The sequence below is a fragment of the Vombatus ursinus genome, unplaced genomic scaffold, assembly GCF_900497805.2.
Source record: "Vombatus ursinus unplaced genomic scaffold, bare-nosed wombat genome assembly UNPS02014818.1, whole genome shotgun sequence".
NCBI classification, from domain to species: Eukaryota; Metazoa; Chordata; class Mammalia; order Diprotodontia; family Vombatidae; genus Vombatus; species Vombatus ursinus.
This window is the reverse complement of record NW_020954596.1, coordinates 43,780,918-43,803,265: the sequence shown is the minus strand read 5'-3', so window position 1 is coordinate 43,803,265 and position 22,348 is coordinate 43,780,918. Positions and strand designations below refer to the sequence as shown.

General features: G+C 35.0%; 1 pseudogene; it reads right to left on the bottom strand.

Moving 5' to 3' along the window:
- Nucleotides 1-20,717: 20,717 nt before the first annotated feature.
- On the bottom strand, nucleotides 20,718-21,743 carry LOC114023422 (annotated as a pseudogene).
- Between the last annotated feature and the right edge of the window lie 605 nt (nucleotides 21,744-22,348).

The following is a 22,348-nucleotide window of genomic DNA, read 5'->3' as shown; positions in this document are numbered from 1 at the left end:
TATAGTCTATGGAACTTCAACTTTCAGCATTCTTTTTCTCCAACTCAGAGAAGTACAACTGGTTTCATCCTTAACATACAACACTCAGTAAGAGAGCTATATCTCTGTTAACATCTTGTTCTCCTACTAAACAGAAACTGCTCTCTATGAGGGAAGAGGCCATGTCTTTTCCAGATATTTCTTCATTCTCTACTATCTAGCAGTTCTCTGTATGCAAGACATGCTCAATAAATGTTTTGGAATTGATTATTAAGTACAGAATTTTAGTTTACCATTTTATATTTTCCTACTTCTCATTGTTTTTATTTCTTAAAATGATTATTGTTCATGTAATGATATTACAGCTGCAAAGATACAAAAATCATGATTGGTGGCAGGGCAAAGAAGTAATTCGAAGTCTTTTAAACTTTAAATGCAATTATTTATGCCAACTTCTTCACTTTACATATAAGGGATATAAATGACTTATACAAGGTCACCCAATATATTAGTGACATCACTAGGATTACAACATTGACTTTCTGACTTTTAGCTTAGTATTTAGCATTGTAATGAAGCTACCAGAATAGGGGAAGAAGAGAATAAAGTATAATCCTGGTTGGAAAATCCCTATTCTGCCATTCTAAAATGGTTGACAAGCCAACAAGTCGTTTGCCAAACTTCTCCTAATTGGGCAAAAGTTGTTGATACAAAAGTCTTCTAAGAAACTTCTCTTTCTGTTTTCTTCTCTCTCTCAAAATAACCTTCCAAATGGTTAGATAATATATTGCAACACTGATATTCTGGTGTACAGAAGAGAACACAAGAACAGCATCTTTCTTTCTCTTACTTGCTCTCTTTCTTGCTTCTTTCGCCAATACAAACCTGAATGTATATACATACATACACACAGATGTACACACGTGGACCTAGAAAGCCCTCATGGCTTAGTGTTAAGATAGGCCTTACAGGGCACAAATAAGGTTAGCAAAGGTCATCCTCTTATTAGGAACATCTGGGTATATCTTTATTATTATTATTATCACTATCATCAACATCATCATCACCATGATTATACAAATACATTTAAAATTACTTTTAAACTTGAAGAACTCACTTTGATAGAAATTTACGTCTGTACTGAGATAGAAAAATTTCTCTAAATCTGTAACCTTGATAGTCCTTCTCTCTTTAATTTTCTTCCATTGTTTGGCCAAATTAACCAATTATCCAGGGAGATTTACCCTAAAAAACATCCTATTGCTCATTGCTGAATAAATCCTGAGGTAAGAGAGAACTAACTTGTAGTGGCTTTGGTGCAGAGATATAGGCAGTGTCTGTGACAGTGAGGTTTGGTTCTTGCTATTCTGTTCAATGTCCTAAGTATTAAAGGGAGATTAAAGTAAATCACCAAACATGAATCTATATAATCTTCTCTTATTTAATTATGATCCCTGGGTCCCTGAACCAATTGCAGTGTCTGTCCAAGATAGATGTAGTGATCAACAAAGTTTATTGGTTGTTTATCCTACTGTATATCCTTGTTTGAAGTTAGTAATTTTTTACCTACTTATGTGGATAGTTAAACTGAACTCATTTGAGTGATTATAGATCTGTTTGAAGAAGCCAGGATCATCTAAAAATAACAACTTTCTGAAGAACCTTGCAATCTATAGGGGTATTCTTCCTTTTGAACTTTAGGTTATACACCTTCCATAACAATGGCAGAAATTTTTGGTGAACATAGGAGAAAATGTATTCCTCCTTCCAGTACCTAAAATGGTGCCTATCAGAGCAGGTGCTTAATCAGTGTTTGATGGTTGATTGCTTTATGTGTTGCTTAATATTAATAAACATTTTCAAGTCAAGTCAATAAGCATTTGTTTGCTTGGTTTTGACTCTGCCATCATCGTCATCCTTCCCCCACCATTATCTAAACTTACCACTCGGAGATTTATCATCATGAGAGATTGCTACATCTTTGTACTCACAACTCATCAGTACCTGCAGTTGCTACTGCCCCTCTGATTGGAGGGCTAGGGGGTGGAGCAAAAATCTCCTGCCATAACCTCTTTTTATAGAGTGCTCAAAATCCAAGCCATTTGACACCAGCTCTGCTTGGTTTTGACTCCACCATCATCATCATGCTTGACCTCCCTCTCCTCCTTCTGTCTTGTGTATTGTCTTCCACTATTATATTGTAACCTCCTTGAAGGCAGGTATTGTCTTTATTTTCTACATAGTAAATGTTTAATAAACATTTTTCATAATATATTGTGTGATTTATTTATTATGTATCAGACACTGTGCTAAGTGGTGTAGACAGAAGCAAAAAAGAAAAGTAGTGCTTACAATTGAACTTATATTGTTTTATGTTTCAAAGAAACTTGTCTAATTTTGTTATATATGGGAGACATCTTACTGAAAGAGAGCCTTTAAGACTGTTTTAATCTACAGAATCAAATGATTTTCATAGTCAACAAAAACTAAACACAGTGGGATCTGTTTCTCACATATGTTTTTTAAATGTCATTGACCCAATTGTGTGATAAAATCAGCCCTTCCAAAGAGTTACCATAAAATAAAGATAAGCTAAATTAAATCTTATTTAATTAAGGGCCTGAGCAATAGCATCCTTTAGAATATGAGCTTCTTCAGGACAAGCACTCTATATATATTTATATATATAATTATACATGTGTGTGTATGTATATATGTGTATATATATATTTTTTTCTTTTTTTTGGTATTGTCAGTGCTTAGCACATTACCTGAAATGATCATTTTGTTTTCCATCAGTTCATTTCTGACTACTTCTGTTTTGTCACAGTTGGAAGGAGCATGAAAAATTGCCTATAGTCAATAATATATACTTATATACATAATACATACACATGCATAACATAATAAGAAATAGGGCTCAAGAGACAATTCCCAGGCCACATTTTAAGGACATGTTAAAAGGATTTGTGAAAATTGTCTTAAAATATCTTCTGTATTTCCCCAGATTTTTACTTAGTGATTCATTCTGTAAAGAAAGTTTCAACTGAAATCTAAAACCACCTGGAGCTGTTTCAATTCTCAGTCCCCTGAGAAACTTTAAGTATTGCTTTTCTGCTGCTTTTCAACTATTTCATTCACAAGGCCTTGTTAATCTTAGCCATCCCTTAAAAACACATATGTTCAGGTCTTGTACTTAGCACTGAAATACTGTGGAGCAGCAAGGAAGCTGCTGTTGGGTGTTAGTATGTCATTGATAATCATTACTTAACTCAATGAGAATGCATTGACACTAGATCACTCGATGAGGAACAGATCAATCAGAATATCCAAAATCAAACTGACAAGTTCAAGTTCAAATGTGGCATGCTGCTGGAAGAGTCTTTGTCTCAGCTACCACTGGCTTCCTAGAGTTTGAAGGTCATTCCTCCATCTCAGGGGCTTTAAAGGGAGACTGCCTGGTAGCAAACTCCAGTGTGGACATCCTTGGGGCTCACTGTCCTAATCTTTTGAAACTTACATCATCACCTCCGATCTCCTTAACCTTAAATGACAGAACAAATGCCAAGGGAAAGAATCAAGGCTTCTTATCCAGTGGCTTCAGATGGGAAAGGTCTAAGCCTTCTCCTTTTACAGAATTGGAGCCAAAATGAAATAGAAATAGGGCTGCTAAACAATAAGGATTCCTAAGGGCTGTGTACTGACAAAAACAAGCAAACAACAACAAAAAACCCACATGTTAACTTTGTCTATGTTCCATTGTATATTTATTTTGTTAAGTAATTTACATTTATATTTTAATCTGCTTATGTCACAAGGGTGCATTGCCAGTGGCACGAGGCAAGTAGGCCCCATGTGTTACACCTTTATCTTACAGCACTGACTCTCTTCTCTCAAGGGAATGGCAGGAAGAAGACAGATCATACAAGGCAAAGGTTCTGGTAACAAGTGCCTTTTGAATGCACTTCCTCTTCCAGTGACCCAAAGGAAGTAGTGCTAGACTCAGAGTCAGGAAGATCTGTCAGTCAGCCAATAAGCTTTTGCTAAGCACCTGCTATGTTCCAGGCATTGTGCTAAATGATGGACAATTTCAAATCCGACTTTAAATACGTAGTAACTGTGTGACCCTGAACAAGTCAATTAATTTCTCCTGGACTCAATTTTTTCATCTCTAAAATGAGGATAATAAGGTTGTTGTTCAGTTGTGTCTGACTCTTCATGACCCCATTTGGGGTTTTCTTGGCAAAGGTACCGGAGTGGTTTGCCATTTCCTTCTCTACCTCATTTTTCAGAGGAGGAAACTAAGGCAGACAGAGTTAAGCAATTTGCCAGGGTCACACAGCTAGTGTCTGAACTTAGACTTGAACTCAGGTCTCCCTGACTCGAGGATTTGTGCTCTATCCACTCTCTAGCCACTGCTCTACCTAGCTGCCCAGGAGCATAATAATAGTACCTATGTTACAAGGTTTCTGTGAGGATCAAATGAGATAATGTATGTGAAGTGTTTTGCAAACATTAAAGCACTAGATACATACTAGTTATATTTGATATTTATATTACCAGACAAAGAGACTCCTCTTTACTACCTGGTTAACAGAGCAGAATTAATTAACAAACTTCTACATGTGTTTCAGAGGCTACGTGGAGACTGCATCAGCCAACCACCCTGGGCAAGCTCTAGAAGACTGTGTCTGTTGGCCAATCAATCCACCATTAGTTAAACAAAAATATGCTTATTAAGTACATATAATGTAATATATGATATATTTACTATATTGTTTCCATAATTGAAATGTATATGTGACAATATTTAATGAGAAGCACAAATAGTTTTCTAACTACATTATTGATTAAAGCATATTTTATCATTCACACAGAATAAAGAAAATCATGGATAGTAGAAGTCTATACATTGTTAATCTGAAATAAAACCACTAATTCTTATTGAGAACTTTGTGAACTTGCCTAAAAAAATAAAAAAGCAAGGAATTTTAATGAATGAATGGAAGAAAAAAAATATTTCATTAGGCACTTACTATGGGTCAGGCACTGTGCTAAGTGATTGGAATATAAATAAAAGAAAACAAGGAAGCCACTTCCTTTATGGAGCTTGTGTTTTAATGAAAAAGACAACATATAGTGCTGGAAAAAGTGGGGGTGGTGATCATGGTCATAGCTGAAAAAGGAAGGGACAAGCCCTTGTATACTACCTCCTGGGCCCCAGGCACTATGCTAGGTGCTTTACAAATATTATCTCATTTGATTGATGGCAAGTATCTTAGTGGCCAGGTTTCTTGGCAAGATAAGGAAGATGTTTATGTATAGCAGGCCAGGTTATAAAATTATTAGAACTATATCAGTATTTAAGCTTATGTCCTGGATATTATTTAATTTTATATATGAGGTAATAAGAATACCGAAAAAAAAATCATCATTTAGCTAGTGCAATATTGAGTTCTGTCTATAAACAAATCAGGACATGTAATCAGCAAGAAAAGAAAAAATAGAGAAATTCTGAGACTGAAAAATTGTATGTGACACAAGTTTTATAGACTGGAGGGTTAAATAGACAATCATGTATAGGTAAATAGTGAAGGAAACTATTAAAAAACTATGTAATGTTGATACAATTTTCCGTCCTCTCATCTCTGCATTGGAGATTAGATTTCACAGGCTGAAACTGATTTTTAACGTACTGGGGCCTCTGATTCTGCTCATGTATTAGCTGCTTCCTGGAAGAAAGTTAGAATACTTAGAGAACGTCTGTTAGGTTTTTCAGGGCCCTAGTATGCCATGTAATATACCATATGCTAATAAGATGTTGTGCTAATAAAGCATCAACTGAGGATCCGAAATGAAAAGGGACCTTAAAGATTCTCAAGTCCAATCATTTCATTTTGCAGATGAGGAAACATATCTAAAAAGAGAGTGCAAGTTGCGTAAAATCTCACAGATTCAAATCTAGGTTTTATGACTCTGTATGACTCTACATTGATTGTTCTTTCCACTATGCCATACTCTATGTAGGAAGAGTTTCATATAGTGAAAAAAATATTTTTCCACTATTGACAGTAACAACTATTCCAGTCACAGGAAGAACAATGAGATATGTAGGAGCAATAATTCTGACCTCAGACTTTTTCCCTTTCTAAAATGACAGAAGAATTGTTAAACCCCCAAAGCATGCAAACTTTTAGGAGCTGTTGAGGACCAAGCAGATATGGGAGATTTGAGGGGTGGGAATCAATCCTTGTCACTTTTGTCCCTACTTGGTTTGACTAATCATATTCAGAATAATGAAAGTCATAATTAGGGGGAGTGGAGAGAGCTGAATGTCATTGCCATGCTGTCTGAATATGAAGCAATCACAGGGAAAAAAATGAGCAAACAAATGAACAGGTAGGAACGATTCCATGGTTGGGGTAAAGTTTCAGTTAAACTAACTAGAATAATGTTAGTACTACTGGCTCTCCTAGAGCCCACGGTAGAAATTATTCCTCAAAGGAAAGAGATAAGTATCCTCCTGTTAAATTCACGATGCTTTTGATGGTTGATACAATTATCATCTTTGACCACTAAGAACTTTTTAATCTGTAACCTTACTATATTCTCTTCTCTCTTGAATTCATCATTCACATAGGTACTATAATGATATTTTTTGCCTGACCATGTCAATCTTACTCAGAAATCTCCAGTGGCTCTTCTTTGCTTATAGGATAAAATATTAACTACTTAGTCTGGCATTTAAGGTCACACAAATATTGTCCCTTCCCTATCATTCCAAACTTGTTTTTCATTATTTCCTATTGCCTATTCTTCCTTCCAATCAAATTATACTATTAACTGTTAGGCCATATTCTCTTCCTAGAATATACTATCCCTCTCCCCACTTCCAAACTCTGCCTATAAAATCTTTCTCTTTCCTAGAGGCTTAGCTCAGGTGTCCTTTCTGTTCATGAAGTTTTTCCTGAGCCTAAGTTTTAAATTCTCTTTTCTGCCTCAAAATTCCTTGAGTACACAAATTCGTACAATACACGGTATATTCCTCTAACAGAATGTAAATTTCTTAATGACAGAGACTAAGCCATTCTTCATTTTGTATCTCCAGTAGCTAGTAACATTGACATAAAGACACACTTATCCCTCTATATACATATAGATGTTTATATATGTGTATATATATATATATAAACACATGCCTATATGTATCCTATGAGTTAATAGACACATGTGTACATACACACATATGTATGTATGGGAGACTGTTTGGCACAATAGGTAGGATGCTGGACCTAGAGTCAGAAAGACCTGGGTCCAAATTCGTCTCTGATAATTATTTGCTGTGTGATCACAGGCAAGCCATTTAGCATCACTGAGCCTCAAGTAACATAGACTATAAGTTACTAAAAGGTCAAAATTAGCATTGGGAAAGGGAGTTCTTAAGAAAGATAATTACAGATACTTTTTTATATTGAAAAATAGATGTATGTGCTATGATGAACTAACTCTGAAACATATTAACATAGGTCTTTTAATAGTGTGAGCTGTTCCCCACGAAGAAAATCTTTTCCAGCTAGTTCATAATACTCTTTTAGATTTGAGGGTACGATTTAAGACAACTTTTCTTTGGGAAAATTCTGAAGATGAGTATGCGGGGAGAGAAATCTATAGAAAATATATAAAAGTTAGCTGTCTGATTATGAGGGGAGTTGCATTCTTCAACTCATAACTAACAGAAATGAAATAAGTACTCTCTTTTTCAATGTGCCTTTAATATCTGAAATACCCACCAATCATAGGGAAACTAATGGGTGTATAGCTTCAGAGAGAGCAGTCATGTATTTATGTTCAATAATAATGATGCTCATTACTACTTGATAGGAATATTACCTATATAAACTGGATCCCCAAAATATTTTTATTGTCTACCAAATAGCTATTAGAGGTCAATTACCTTTAATAAGTTTAGATTTGTTAAATTTTATAATGAATTAACAAAGAATTTATTACAATAATTATAGTCAATGTACATTTTCCACATTCTTTAATAGATTTCTTTTGAATAAATGAAAACTCCATGTTCCCTTGATTAAAAGAAAATCTGTCATTAGTATGTAAAGAGTAATAAATTACATTTTTAAAATAAATTAATCATCACTGTGATTTTCTTTTCATAGTGACTCATTGCTATAAAGCCCTGTGGTGCCATTTGGAAGCATAAAATGGCGGTCTGTAGGAAGTCATTGCTGGTTTATTCAATAATCAACATCACTGTCATTAAAGACTCATCCTCCCTTGTCTTTTTTTCTCCCTTTCTGCTCCCTGTGGAGGATGTTTGTCTTGTAATTGGCGATATGTGATTAAAATCTCCAGGTGTCCACCCAGAATTCATTCCTCTCACAGTTGAAAATCTTACAGTGATTTTTTTTTTTTGTATTCATTTGGATATCAAGTGTTACAATTGTGTTTAAAAGTGATACTGGACAGTAATCCCTCAGAGTGCTTGGATAAGCCTCTCAAAAATGACAGTAATGCTAGTTATTTTCTAATAGCTAAACCATGGTTCAATTTGAAGGAACTATTGAAGAGATGAATAATCACTGGTAATAAGTCTTTACAATAGTTTTTCAATGGCTAACCGGGGATAGAGTCCTAGGTAGTGACATTTCTTCCATGTACAGCTACATATATTATTCTGTAATATGGCTGACAGCCTATAGGCAGATGTTATCTTCAGGGTCAACAAGCAGCTGGGTAAAATAGGATACATGATTAGGTTAGTTCACATCCTCAATTATAGATGAGTTCTCTGATTAATTCTGGGGAAAGGGATTTGCTCTTTTGGGCCTGAGATAGATATAAATTTATACACACATAGACAGGATGTGTCAGACTCAGGTCTTAAACCCAAGTTTTCACGATGCTCTATCTACCACGGCATGTTGCCGGTGTCACCCTCAACATCACATTAAGTCTGGCTCAGTGACTCTGAGTAGGTCACTTAACCTCGGAGTGTCCTGGAAAACTTTAAGCTTTCTAAGATTGTAATTTTTGTAGAGCAAGTCACAACTACATTGGTAGGGGATGTTTCCCCATAGGGAGTTCCTTATACCTGTGAAATCTTAGGTTTAGTTGCAACTCTGAGAGTGATCCATATTGATAAAATCACACACACATACACACTCACAAACACATACATGCACATGCAGAAAGTATGTATTTTCCATGTTGCATTTCCTTGTACAAATAAATTGCTACCATATCAGTAGAACTATAGCAATCACTCAAAAATATTTGACAAATGTAATTGAATGAATTTAAATAATGGAATTGGTTTTTCTGTCTCATTTTCCACTGCTTCAATCCATCCTCTTCAATGCTATATAATAATTTTCTTTAAATGAAGATATTATTATGTGACCTCCCTGCTCAATAAGGTCTAGTGGCTCCCCTGTTATCTCTAGGTTCTATTTGGCTTTTTAATCCCCTTCATAACTTGGTCCCAAGCAATGTTTTTCATCTGATTGGATGTTATTACTCCTCTAATATTCTTGTAGTTGTTCAGTTGTTCAGTTATATCCAACTCTTCATGACGCCATGTACCATAGCACACCAATACTGTCTATGGGGTTTTCTTGGCAAAGATACTGGAGTTGTTTGCTATTTCCTTCTCTAGTGGATTAAGGTGGACAGAGGGTTAAGTGACTTGCCCAGGGTCACACAGTTAGTAAGTGTCTGAGGCCAGATTTGAATTCAGATCTTCCTGACTCCAGACCCAGTGCTCTACCCACTGAGCCATCTAGATGCCTCTATCTCTAACATTCTACAGACCCCTTAAATTACCTTCTCTTAGTTCCTCAGACACATTATATCTCCCATTTCCCTAATTATACTAATCATCCCCCATTCATGAACCATATATTTCCTCACCTCCACTCTATAACATGCCTCACTTTCTTTAAGACTTAGCTCAAACATGCCTTCCCAGATCCTCCAACTGTTATCCCTGTCCTCTGTAAATACTATGTATGTATGCTGTGTACAGTTGTTTTGTGTGTATTTAAATATATAACAATTGGCATGTTGCAAATTCACAGCTACAAACTTCAAAAGTAAAAACTGCATGTAACACAAGTATAGGTAATATTTTATTACATTAACTTTAAAAATACAAGTAGATGATAAATCACAGTTTAAGAAAGGAATATAAACATTTTCCACAATCTCTTTTAGGCAAAATGACATTTTGATGACAATTAAATTAATAGATACATACTTAAGAGAAAACTACTTCCAGATAATAAATAAGAAAAGGGATTAGATTTTTCTTCTTGTAAACAGTTTAAATTTTTTATCAATTAGATGTAAAAATAATTTTTAACATTTTAAAAAATTTTGAGTTCCAAATTCTCTGCCTTCTGCCCCCCCCTCTCCTTGAGAAGGCAAGCAATTTGCTATAGATAATACATATGCAGTCATGCAAAAATATATTTCCTTATTATCCATGTTGTAAAAGAAAACACAGACCAAAACAAAACAAACAAACAAAAAAAATGCAAGAAAAATAAAGTTTAAAAGTATGCTTTGATCTGCATTCAGATTCCATCAGTTCTTTTTTCTGGACGTGGATAGTATTTTTTTATCATGACTCCTTCAGAACTGTCTTGGATCACTGTATTGCTAAGAATAGCTAAGTCATTAACAGTTAGTCATTGTACCAAATTTCTGTTACCATGTTCTCTGTTCTTCTGATTCTGCTCACTTCACTTTGCATGGGTCTTCCTAGGTTTTTCTGAAATCATCTTGCTCATCATTCCTTATAACACAATAATTTTCTATCACAAGTTATGGTATATACTAAGTTTGGGGAACTCACGGCCTCAAGGCCACATGTGGTCCTATAGGTCCTCAAGAGTAAGGCCCCTTAAGTGAATCCAAACTTCACACTACAAATTCCCTTAATAAAAAGATTTATTCTGTAAAACTTGAACTCAGTCAAAAAGCCGCACTCAAGAATCTAGAGGGCCACATGTGGCCTCAAGGCAACAGGCTACCCGTCCCTAGTATATACTATAATTTTTTAGCCATTCCCTAATTGATAGTTATCCATTCAATTCCAACTCTTTGCCATCAAAAAAAGAGCTATCTGTCTATCTATCTATCTATCTATCTATCTATCTATCTATCTATCATCTACCATCTATCTATCTGGTTTTTTATACAAATATGTCCTTTTACTTTTTCCTTGATCTCTTTGGGATGCAAACCTAGTAGTGGTATTGCTGGGTCAAAGTTTTATAGCCCCTGGGGCATAGTTCCAAATTGTTCTCCAAAATGGGTAGATCAGTTCATAACTCCATCAACACTGCATTAGTGTACCAATTTTTCCACAGCCTTCGAACATTCAGTAGACACAAAAACCTGTTATCAATGCTATTTACATAGTCAAAATTGTAACTACAAAATTTTGCTTTTGTAATTCTGGGGCGTATTTTCCTACAAATACCCAACTTCCATGGGAAGAGTGGGCACTTAAATATTACAATACTAGTGAGAAATGTGTTTAGGGAAAGCTTATGGTGAAGGCTTGCTCTTTTGGTATTGCACTGCTTCAATATCCTTTCTCTTCTAGTACAACAATCACAAAGATCCCCCTTATACCAAACATTTCTGCTAGGCAGATCCTGCAGGTGGGTTTCTAGGGTCTCTTAAAATGGCCAATCACTTTTTAGCCAGTTGCTCTCTTCTTACTAGATTAGGAGAAAAAAAAAGAGAGAGAGCAGTATTCATATTCCATAAAGGGATAACAAAATGTTACATTGTTTGTCATTGTATTAAGAGACTAGCATTGATGTGTAACATAGTAGGCACTTATTAAATGTTTATTGATTTGATTAATAAAGGAGTAATTAGGGGCAGCTAGGTGATGCAGTAGATAGAGCACCAGCCCCAAAGTCAGGAGGACCTGAGTTCAAATCATATATTTTCTAGCTGTGTGACTCTGGGCAAGTCATTTAACCCCAATCACCTCACAAAAAAAGGAGTAATTATTAAATAGAATCTTACCTTGTACATCTAAACATAGTATTTAGTTTTGAAATTAAGCTCTTCTATTTCATTACCACGAAATAGTATAGAAATTCATGAACCTGGAACCAGGAGAACTGAGTTTGAATCTAGTTCTATCATCCATGTGGCCCAGGGTGAGCTCCTTAACCTCTTGGAGATCAAGTTTCTTTAGCCATAATTGTGCTAAAAATACCTACATGACCCAGCTTCTATTTGTAATGAAAGGGCTTCATCACCTGTGAATCACTGTATAAATATGACCTGTTATTGCAGGAAGGATTCCATCAATTTGGCTGAATCCTCTCTAAAGGGACCATGGTGGTTTAGAGGACTAGATCTTGGATAAACATGTAGAAGTTCTGACTCTGAATTCTATTTTGCCAACTATTAAATTTGTGCTACCGAACAATTCATTTCCTCTCTCTCAACAAGTCTGCACATCTGCAAAATGAAGAAGTTGGACCAGATGATTTTTCAGGTTCCTCTCAGTCCTAATTTCTTTCACCCTGTTAGATTTGGAAGAAGAGCAAGAGGAAGAACTGGGAAGCTTAGAGAAGGAAATGAAGAACCATGAAACCAAGGGATTAATTAGTTTCAGGTGAATTAATCCCTGAGCATGGGTATGCCAGTAAATTTTTAACAATCAGCTCTTCAGGGGAGAAAATGATGCATGACACACTTTTTACTTTATCTGCATTATTCACATTCTCTCCATTACTTTTTTTTGTCTAGAGTCTAGACTCTAAAAAAAAAAAACCAAGCCCTGATTTCTAGCATTGACAGATGACTGAGGTGTAAATGTTTATACTCAAAATTTAACAAGACACTATCCTAGAGGTAGCTCTAACATATTTCTACACTTAAGGACCGAAACGCCTCAGAACTCCAACTAATGAAATTATATTCATCTTTTCCATTACAGTTGTGTATCAAATCATAACTTTGGAATAGAGAAATCAAAGTAAATATCATTAATGTTCACATATTCTAAATATCCTACCACATGCCATTTGTAATTATAAATATTATAGTTTTCTTTTAGCTATTAAAATAGAATTTCAATAGAGTTCATAAGATACCACTGTAATACTAAATACAATATGTACTTTTACTTTTTTTTTAAATGGTGACTATACCACTTAGAACATCCAATCGTGTTAACTTCAACTTTTCATTATTCTTTCATTATTTCTTCATATCTTTCATTATTATTTGTACCCATAGTAAGCTACAAATTATAGACTGACTGTATGGTCATTTATTGTTTTATCCAGGAAATTGTGAGGGTCAAAGTGGTAACATAACATGTTGATATTTCTTCCAGAATTCATCTGTCATAAAACTTTACTCATTCAATTTGACTACTATGAGGAGGTAGCCTCAGCCCCAGACACAGCCACTGGGGGGAGTCAGGTGTCTGAACAGGGAAAGATTGAGGGAACCTCTGCTGAGAAGGGATGCCAGGCCCAGTTGTGCAGCCAAGACGTAGCCCTGGGTGAGAAGGCAGAAGCAGTGGAATGGTAAGGTCACTGACTGTAGACACTTACAGGAGGGTGGAGTCCTTGGTTTCAGTTCCAGGCCAGAGAGGAGAATTAAAGGAGGATCTGAGGAGACCAGAGGCACTAGTCCCCATACCCCAGGACTAAGCTACTGCAAATAAAAAAAAAAATGAGCAGGCAAAGGAGAAAGAAACCAATTATAGAAAGTTACTATAGGAATAGAGAAGACTAGAGTTTGTCTTCAGAAGCAAAAAAAAAAAAAAAAAAAAACCTCTCCTACCCTATCCCAAAGAGTAACATCAAATGGTCACCTGCCCAAAAAGAATTCATGGAAGAACTTAGGAAAGACTTTAAAAATCAAATAAGAGAGATTGAGGAAATATTAAAAAAATCCAAGAAAAACAAGATTATGAAAAAAAAGTCAACCAACTGGAAAAGGAGATCCAGAATCTTAAGGAAAAAATGACTCCTTGAAATTAGAATTGGGCAAGGGGGAGCCAATGAAATTATAAAAGACCAAGATATAATAAAACACAATATAAAGACTGAAAAAATATACAAGAATGTGAAACATCTCATAACAAAAACAACTGATCTGGAGAACAGATCAAGAAGAGGAAACATAAGAATAATTGGACTGAGTACCTGAAAGCTATAAAAAAAAAGACTGTTGATACAATAATACAAGAAATAATTAAAGAAAATTGTCCTGAAGTATGTGAACAAGAAGGGAAAGTAGAGATAGAAAAAATCCACTTATCACCACCTAAAAGAGATCCTACAAGGAAAACCTACAGGAATATCATAGTCAAATTCTGAAACCCCTAGTTCAAGGAGAAATTATTATGAGCAATAAGGAAAAAAATTCAAATATGGTGGAGCCACAATTAGAATCATACAAGACCTAGGAATGGCAGCACTAAAAGACTGCAGGTCTTGGAATACCATATATCAAAGTGCAAAAGAACTGGGGTTGTGGCTGAAAACATAATATCCAACAAAGTTAATCCTGCATGAAAAAAATGGATATTCAATGAATTGCCAGACTTTCAGGATTTTGTTGCAAAAGAAAAAATCTGAATTTAACAAAGAATTTGACATACAAGATCCAAGAGAAATATAAGGTACATATCAAAGACTAATTACAAGGGACTCAATAAGGACAGACTTTACTTTTTATATGAGGAAATCTAAACTGTATGCCTAAAATTGTTATTAGTAATTGGATAGTGGAAAGAAAGACTGGGGTAGACCTGAGTGTGATATGATCCTAAAAAGTAAAATCATTTAGGTCAAAAGGTCAAAAGAGAATTATCCTATACAAACGAGGTTTGATAGGAAGAACTGATAAAGAGGAATCAGATTGGGGAGGAGGGCTGGTTGTTCTGGAACCCTACTTTCATCAGGAATGGGTTAAAGAGGGAAGTGTGTGTGTGTGTGTGTGTGTGTGTGTGTGTGTGTGTGTGTGTGTGCATTTATAAAAGTCTTCTAAGCTCAGAAAGAAATAAAAGGCTGAGGAGATAGGGAGCGGGGAGAGGATAAGGGAGGGATTTTTATAGGGCACCCTCCTCACATCAGTTCTGGATTAAAGAGAGAATAATATATATATAGGAATAGGTGCAGCTAGGTGGCACAGTGGATAGAACACTCACCCTGAAGTCAGAAGGACCCGAGTTCAAATCCGACCTCAGACACATAATAGTCACTAGCTGTGTGACTCTGGGCAAGTCACTTAACCCCAATTGCTTCATCAAAAAAAAAAAAGCTTGATAAAATGTTCCAAAGCAAATTAAGATATACTTTAGGGGCAGCTAGGTGGTTCAGTAGATAGATCACCAGCCCTGAAGTCAGGAGGACCTGAGTTCAAATCTAGCCTCAGACCAAACACTTGACACTTACTAGCTGTGTGTGACCCTAGGCAAGTCACTTAACCCCAATTACCTTCAATAAAAAAAAAGAAGGGAATAAAGAAATAAGAGGAAGAGGGAATAGCATAAGGGTGCAGTATAGAAGGATGTCTAGATTAACGAGAATGGGATGAAAAGGGAATAACATATTTGGAAGACTATAAAAGTCTTCTAAACTCAGATAGAAACAAGAGAGTAAGGAGAAAGGATGGGCGTGGAGAGGATAAGAGAAGGAATCTTTGATGGGGGGGTAGATTAAGTAATAGGAGGGTAAGGAAGCAGGTAGAAGTTAAGTAGAGGAGTTAAGAAGGATAGGAAATAAGAGATACACACAAATATAAAATAAAGATCAGGAGTAGAATTCATTAGGGAAAAAAGTAGAGGTAGTAATCATAATATCAGACAAAGTTAAAGCTAAAATAGATTTCATAAAAAGAGAAAACTAGGGAAACTAAACTATATGTCAGCCACATTAATCACTATCTAAAATAATTAGACAGTATGAGATTGGAATATTGCTGTGATGTAGGAAATGATGAATTGGTGGACTTAGAAATATATGGAAAGACTTGGACTTACAAAGAAGATGTTATCCATTCACAGAGAAATAGAGGACACACAAGTGTAATACGGTCTTACATTGATGCATATGAATGTATATGTCTGTATATGAGTATGATTATAGATATCTGTGTATATATGTATGTATGTATGTAAGTGTATGTGTGAGTGCATACATACACACACACACACACACACACACACACACACACATATCTCCCTGTGCTTAATTGTAGCCTTCTTGAGAGAGGGGGTGGAGGAAGGGGGATAAAACAACCAAGAAAAAAGTGTGCAGCAGAGAACAAAATAAAACCCACAGGAAGTAAAGATGGACAGCTCTGAACACAGTGTATAGTATTTATTATATAGGCGTTCTTGGAATGGAAATTTATTGCTTTATATTTTGAATCCTTTCTTATGTTTTGCTTTGCACATGGCAATGCTTTTTTTTCTTATTTTGTATTTAAGTTTTAGAATTTAAGTTTAAAATAAATTAATTTTAAAAAGAATTCATCTGTCAAAAATGTTTCATTCCATTTGACTAATATGAGGAAAGGAAGCAGCACAGCTTGTTTTGTTTTTATTTTAGAGTCAGAATGATATCATATGGAACCTGCTTAGCATCTTTATTCCTGTATTTCTTTCTTGCTTTCTCTGCCCTACATAGAAAGCACTTGGCTGGCAATTAGTACTTTCTCTAGAAAATAGCTTCTTTATTTCAGGTCAGTGATCAGCAATAATTAAAGTAGTTTAAACATTTGGAGAAAAGGCTAGGAAAAAAATGGTAACTCTGAATCCAGTTTTTGAAACTGTTTAATTAAAAATAGAACAAAGACATGTAAGAGACAAACTACACACAATAATCAATATACACAACTGTATTTTGTTCCATTGAACACCTTGTGCTTAATGAAACACTTAATGATTGTTCTACCTTTTTGAGACTAGAAATAAATGAAATAGAATGTTTATATGTTGCAAGTAAATTAGTTTTCCTTCTTTTTCTCTATAGTCTTTTGTTTTCCTGCACTACTTTTTAGCTTAAAAAGCAAATTAGATAAATTTTACTCAGTTTGAACTCTCTTTATACAGAAGTTTCTATTTTATAGAAATATTTTTTAAAAATAATTTTATTATTTTTTAAGTTTTTAACTCTTCAGTGACTCTGTGACCTCATCCATGTGGACAATGTCTAGTTAAACACATCTCTAGGTTCTAATAATATGCAATTCACATCTGTATCATCTTGAAAATCATCCATAAGGGTACCATCCAACATGTTTCAGATGAAAGCTAGTTTATTATCTATGGAATATGCATTCCAGAAAGCAACTGGAAGGTTTGGGTAACTTTAGAGAAAAAGGTTGGATAGGTTAGATTAAAGCAGATTGGAAAGAATCAGTGGGTGATAAAGAACAGAGTTTGAAAAATGGCAATTGGTGGGGAGGGTGTTATTCAGAATAACTGAGTTGAGATGGGAATGATGGGCATAGATGTTAATTGTTGAGAAATGAGTTCAAGTAATTATCTTCGTGTCAGAAGATGGGATGTTATGTATAAGGGACAGACAGCAAGTAGGCCAATTTGGCTACAATATAGACTTTATAAATGGATGTAGTGCTTAAGCTGAATGAAAAAGCAGGATTCAGATTTTAAAGGGCTTTAGAGGCCATACAGAGGAGCTTGCATTTGATCCCACGAGCAAGAGAAAGGCTATTTGAGCAGGGCAGTGACACAAACAGACCTGTAGAAATATCACTGTGGTAGCTGTGTAGAGAAATTAATTAGAGAAGTAGAGAACTGAAGAAAGAAGACCAATAACAAAACCTTGGTCATAGCCCAAGTGAAAGGTAATAAGACCCTGAAGTAAAATGGTGGCCTTGTAAATGAAGGGAGGGAAGCAGATATGGGAGATAGTAAAGGCAAAATCAACAATACTTGACAACTGATTAGATTAGTGGGGAATGAGAAAACAGAAAGTTGAATGTGAACTTGTGTGACTAAAAGAATTAAGGTGAAAAAAATTCTTCAAAAAGAATAGGAAAGTATTTTGGAGGAAAAGCTAATGAAATTAGCTTTGGACACATTGAGTTTGAGAAGTCTAGTTGGAAACATCCAATAAACAGTTGCTGATATGGTACAGGACCTTAAGCTCCTAGGATTAATATTACCTTGACAACATTTCTCATATCTATATTTTACTCCTACAACTGATATCTTTGGTTCTGGTCTTCCTTACCTCTTATTGTAATATCCTCTTAATTGTATATTTGCAGTCTCTTCTTTATTTAAACCTTCTTCTACAAAGCTACTAAAATAATCTTTTTAAGACACAGTAGTGAAAAAATATTTTACAGTGGGTGCTTCCCTCCGCATACTTAGTTGTTGTACATCATTGGTGGTGAGCCTATAGAAATTTGACAGTGTGAAGCTATCTGCTGTTTTCTGGCTATGTAAACCTCATTGCTGAGTGTAGTTGCCCTGCTTATTTTCTTTCTTCTTTCTTTATTAGTTTCTTTCTTTCTCTTTCTTTCTTTCCTTCTTTCTTTCTTTTTCTTCCTTCCTTCCTTTTTTTCTTTCAATAATAAACTATTAATTAACCCAAGCACTTGAATTATTTGAAAGGAATTGCTGGAAAAAATGAGAAAGCAATTTGACAAAAATAAGAGTTAGAGCAACATCTTACATCACATATATTAGAAAGCTGTAAGTAGACACATGATCTTAATATGAAATGTCACACCATCAAAGATAGAAGGGAACAGAATGAAACAAGATCACAACTATGATTAGGAGTAAATTGTTAGCTAAATGAGGGAGAAAGGTGATAATAAAAGACAAAATAAACAATTGTGATAACATACAATTTAAAAAGCTTTTGCATGAGCAAACTCAAAGGCAGAAGAAAAAAACCTGAGTGGAAAAAATATTTATATCTTTGCTAAAATCTGAACCTAGTACGCATCTGATAATTAATAATTATCAAATGAATGAAAAAAATGTTATTATCTTTTCTAGCAATGCTCACATAGTTTGAAAAAACATTTATTCATATTTCAGAAGTAAAATACTTTGAAAATCGCATTAAATTTCCTTTGCTTATTAAGCCACCTCTATTTGTTGAATTAAGATATATTAGACTAATCTTTTTCTTTTTTTTTTTTTTGGCTTGGGCGGTACTTTGGGGCACAGATGCTTTGAAAGAATAGTGATTGTGATAAATTGTTTCGTTTCATAATACTACCAATATGTAGCACATTATATATGTGCCACCAAATGATATTTCAGTAAAGGAATACCTCAGACAAGAGGAATTAGCAATCAAATCTGATCTCTGGTTCTCATAATAATTCTTATATTCTTTTCACCCCTCCAACATCATTAGCTTCCTTCAGGTTCATCAAAAGTCAAGAAACAACTGCTATGAATACCAAACCTGGCCTCTAAGAAATCTCTGATTCCCAAGGCTATGTCTTGATGCAAAGAAAAATAAATACAATTACCCCTAGTTCAGATGAGACATGGTTACTGTTTTTTTTTAATATACTTTTGTAGACACTATGGGAATAAAATAAATTACAAAAAAGGTACATAAAAGTAGCTGAGTTTGAAATATGTACTTCTCATCCTAAGGTAACTGCAGTCTAGGGACATAGAGAATTTTTTAAAATGATTTTAAGTTGTATTTCTTTATTTAGTATTTTATTTTCCCCAATTTCATGTAAAAAGAATTTTTAATATTCATTTTTAAAACTGAGTTCCAAATTCTTTCCTTTCCTCCTTCCTCAACTCCCTTCATCGAGAAGGCAAACAGTTCAATGTAGGTTATACATGTGTAGTCATACAAAACATATTTACATATTAGTCATGTTGTGAAAGAAAAAAAAACTCAAGAAATATAAAGTTAAAAAAAGTATGCTTTAATCTATTCAGACACTGACAGTTCTTTCTCTGGGGATGGATAGCATTTTTCATCATAAATCATTCAGAGTTGTCTTGGATCATTGTATTACTAAGCATAGCTAAATCATTCATAGCTTATCACCTTACAATATTACTGTTACTTTACACATAGTACATTTCACTTTGTATCAGCTCATGTAAGTCTTTCCAGGTTTTTCTGAGAGCACCCTGCTCATCATTTCTTATAGCACAATAGTATTCCATCACAATCACATGCCACAATTTGTTCAGCCATTCCCCAATTGATGGGCATACCCTCAATTTCCAATTCTTTGCCACCATAAAAGTACTGCTATAAATATTTTTGTACATATAGGTCCTTTTCCTTTTCCTTTTTTTTAATCTCTTTTTGGATACAGACCTAGTCATGGTATTGGTAGTTCAAATGATTTGCATGGTTTTACAGCCTTTGGGCATAGTTCCAAATTACTCTAAAGAGTGGTTGAGGGGCAGCTAGGTGGCACAGTGAATAGAACTCTGGCCTTGGACTCAGGAGAATTTTTTTTTGTTTGTTTGCTTGATTGTTTTGTTTTGTTTAGTTTTGGTTTGGTTTTTTGGGGGTACTGGTATTTTTATTAACACTTCTTCCTGAAACATAATCACTTTGAATAAGTCTTTAGATAATCTGTGTAATATAGTATATCTATCCCAAATAGAGTAAATAGGAAAAAAAATCCATATCTGAAATTTGACATTATGAATTTAAACATTATACACATTATTATAGTCCAAATGATAGCTATATATAATCTAAATCATTATCACCATCTATATTCTTTATACTCTTTTTGCTTTTGTTTTGCCTGAGTTCATCCTGAAATTGTAGGTGAAAAGATTTGGGTCTTCATCACACATTTTCCTGTAGACATCACAGAGGTTCTTGAAATGCAAGATGGAGACCTGGGCTGGCCGTAAAGTAGGGTCCATGTCAGCCACGTTAACATTTTTTCAGTGTTTTTTGAGCAGACAACTTGTGGGAACAGGATTCCAATCCCATGATGGCAGTATTTCTTTCTGAACTGAAAAGTACTCTGAACAACTTTTCCCACAAGCTTAAATGGCTGATTTATCAATTTCACACCAGAGGAGTGAAATGAACCACTCCCACATCTACCTCTGGTTTGGGAACAAAAGTTTGGCCTGGAATGCTGAACCTTGCAGAGATACTGCACCATCATGGAAAGTCGACTTCGTTGTTTGCTTCCTGTACTGGCAGTCAGTCTCAGTCACTTCCTTTTGAAAGGTCAAGGTCATTTGTGTTCTACCATAAATAAAAGTTCCATCTCTTTTAGAAATATTTTCAAGCCATTTGATAATCAATGGAGTAGACACTGAAAGGCAGGTTGCCAATAATATACACACTTGGAGGATCACCTTCCCACTTTCTTTGAAGGTGTTCTGGAAAAGCCTTTTCTAATTTAAACGTCAATACATCCCCATGGACAATTCTCAGTTTTCCAGGTACTGCATCAGATAGCATCCGTAACCCAGGAAAAAATCGAGTGTCCTTTTCAATCACAAGAAGATTAGCTACTTGAACATTAAGAATGGATCTTGTGATGCCACCTGGCCCAGGGCCCACTTCATAAACACAAGCATTTTTCAGATTGCCAGTTTTTCGTACAATCTTGTCTGTGAGCCTTGGGTCCAGGAGGAAGTTCTGGGACAACTGCTTCTGGGCTTGGAGTCTGAAAAGTTTAATGATGTATCCAATCATGGGTAAAGGCGGGAAGCAGAAATCTCCTAGCTTTGCCTGGGCACCCATGAATCCGGCGCAAGCTACTCTTCAGATAGGCCTAGGCAAAAGTCCACCCATCTTGGATGCCGTGTCCAATTGGGGCAGGTAGGTGGCACAGTGGATAGAGCTCTGGCTTTGGAGTCAGGAGGACCTGAATTCAAATCCAGCCTCAGATACTTGACACTTAATAGCTGTGTGACCCTGGGCAAGTCACTTAATCCTGAATACCTCACCAAAAAGCAAAAAGCCAAAAAAAAAAAAATGGTTGAATCAGTTCATAACTCCACCCACAATGCATTAATGTTTCATTTTTTCTCACATTCCCCTCCAATATTTGTCATTTTCCTTTTCTGACATATTAGTCAATCTAATAGGTATGAAGTAGTACCTCAGAATTATTTTAATTTGCATTTCTCCAATCAATTGTGATTTAGAGAATTTTTAATAAGATTATAAATTCTTTTGATTTCTTCATCTGAAAATTCTTCATATCTTTTGATCATTTATCAATTGGGGAATGGCTCTTACTTTAATAAATTTGACTCAGTTCTTTATATATTTGAGAAATTATGCCTTTATCAGAGAAACTTGCTACATTTTTTTCACAGTTAAAATTGCTAAATGTATTTCCC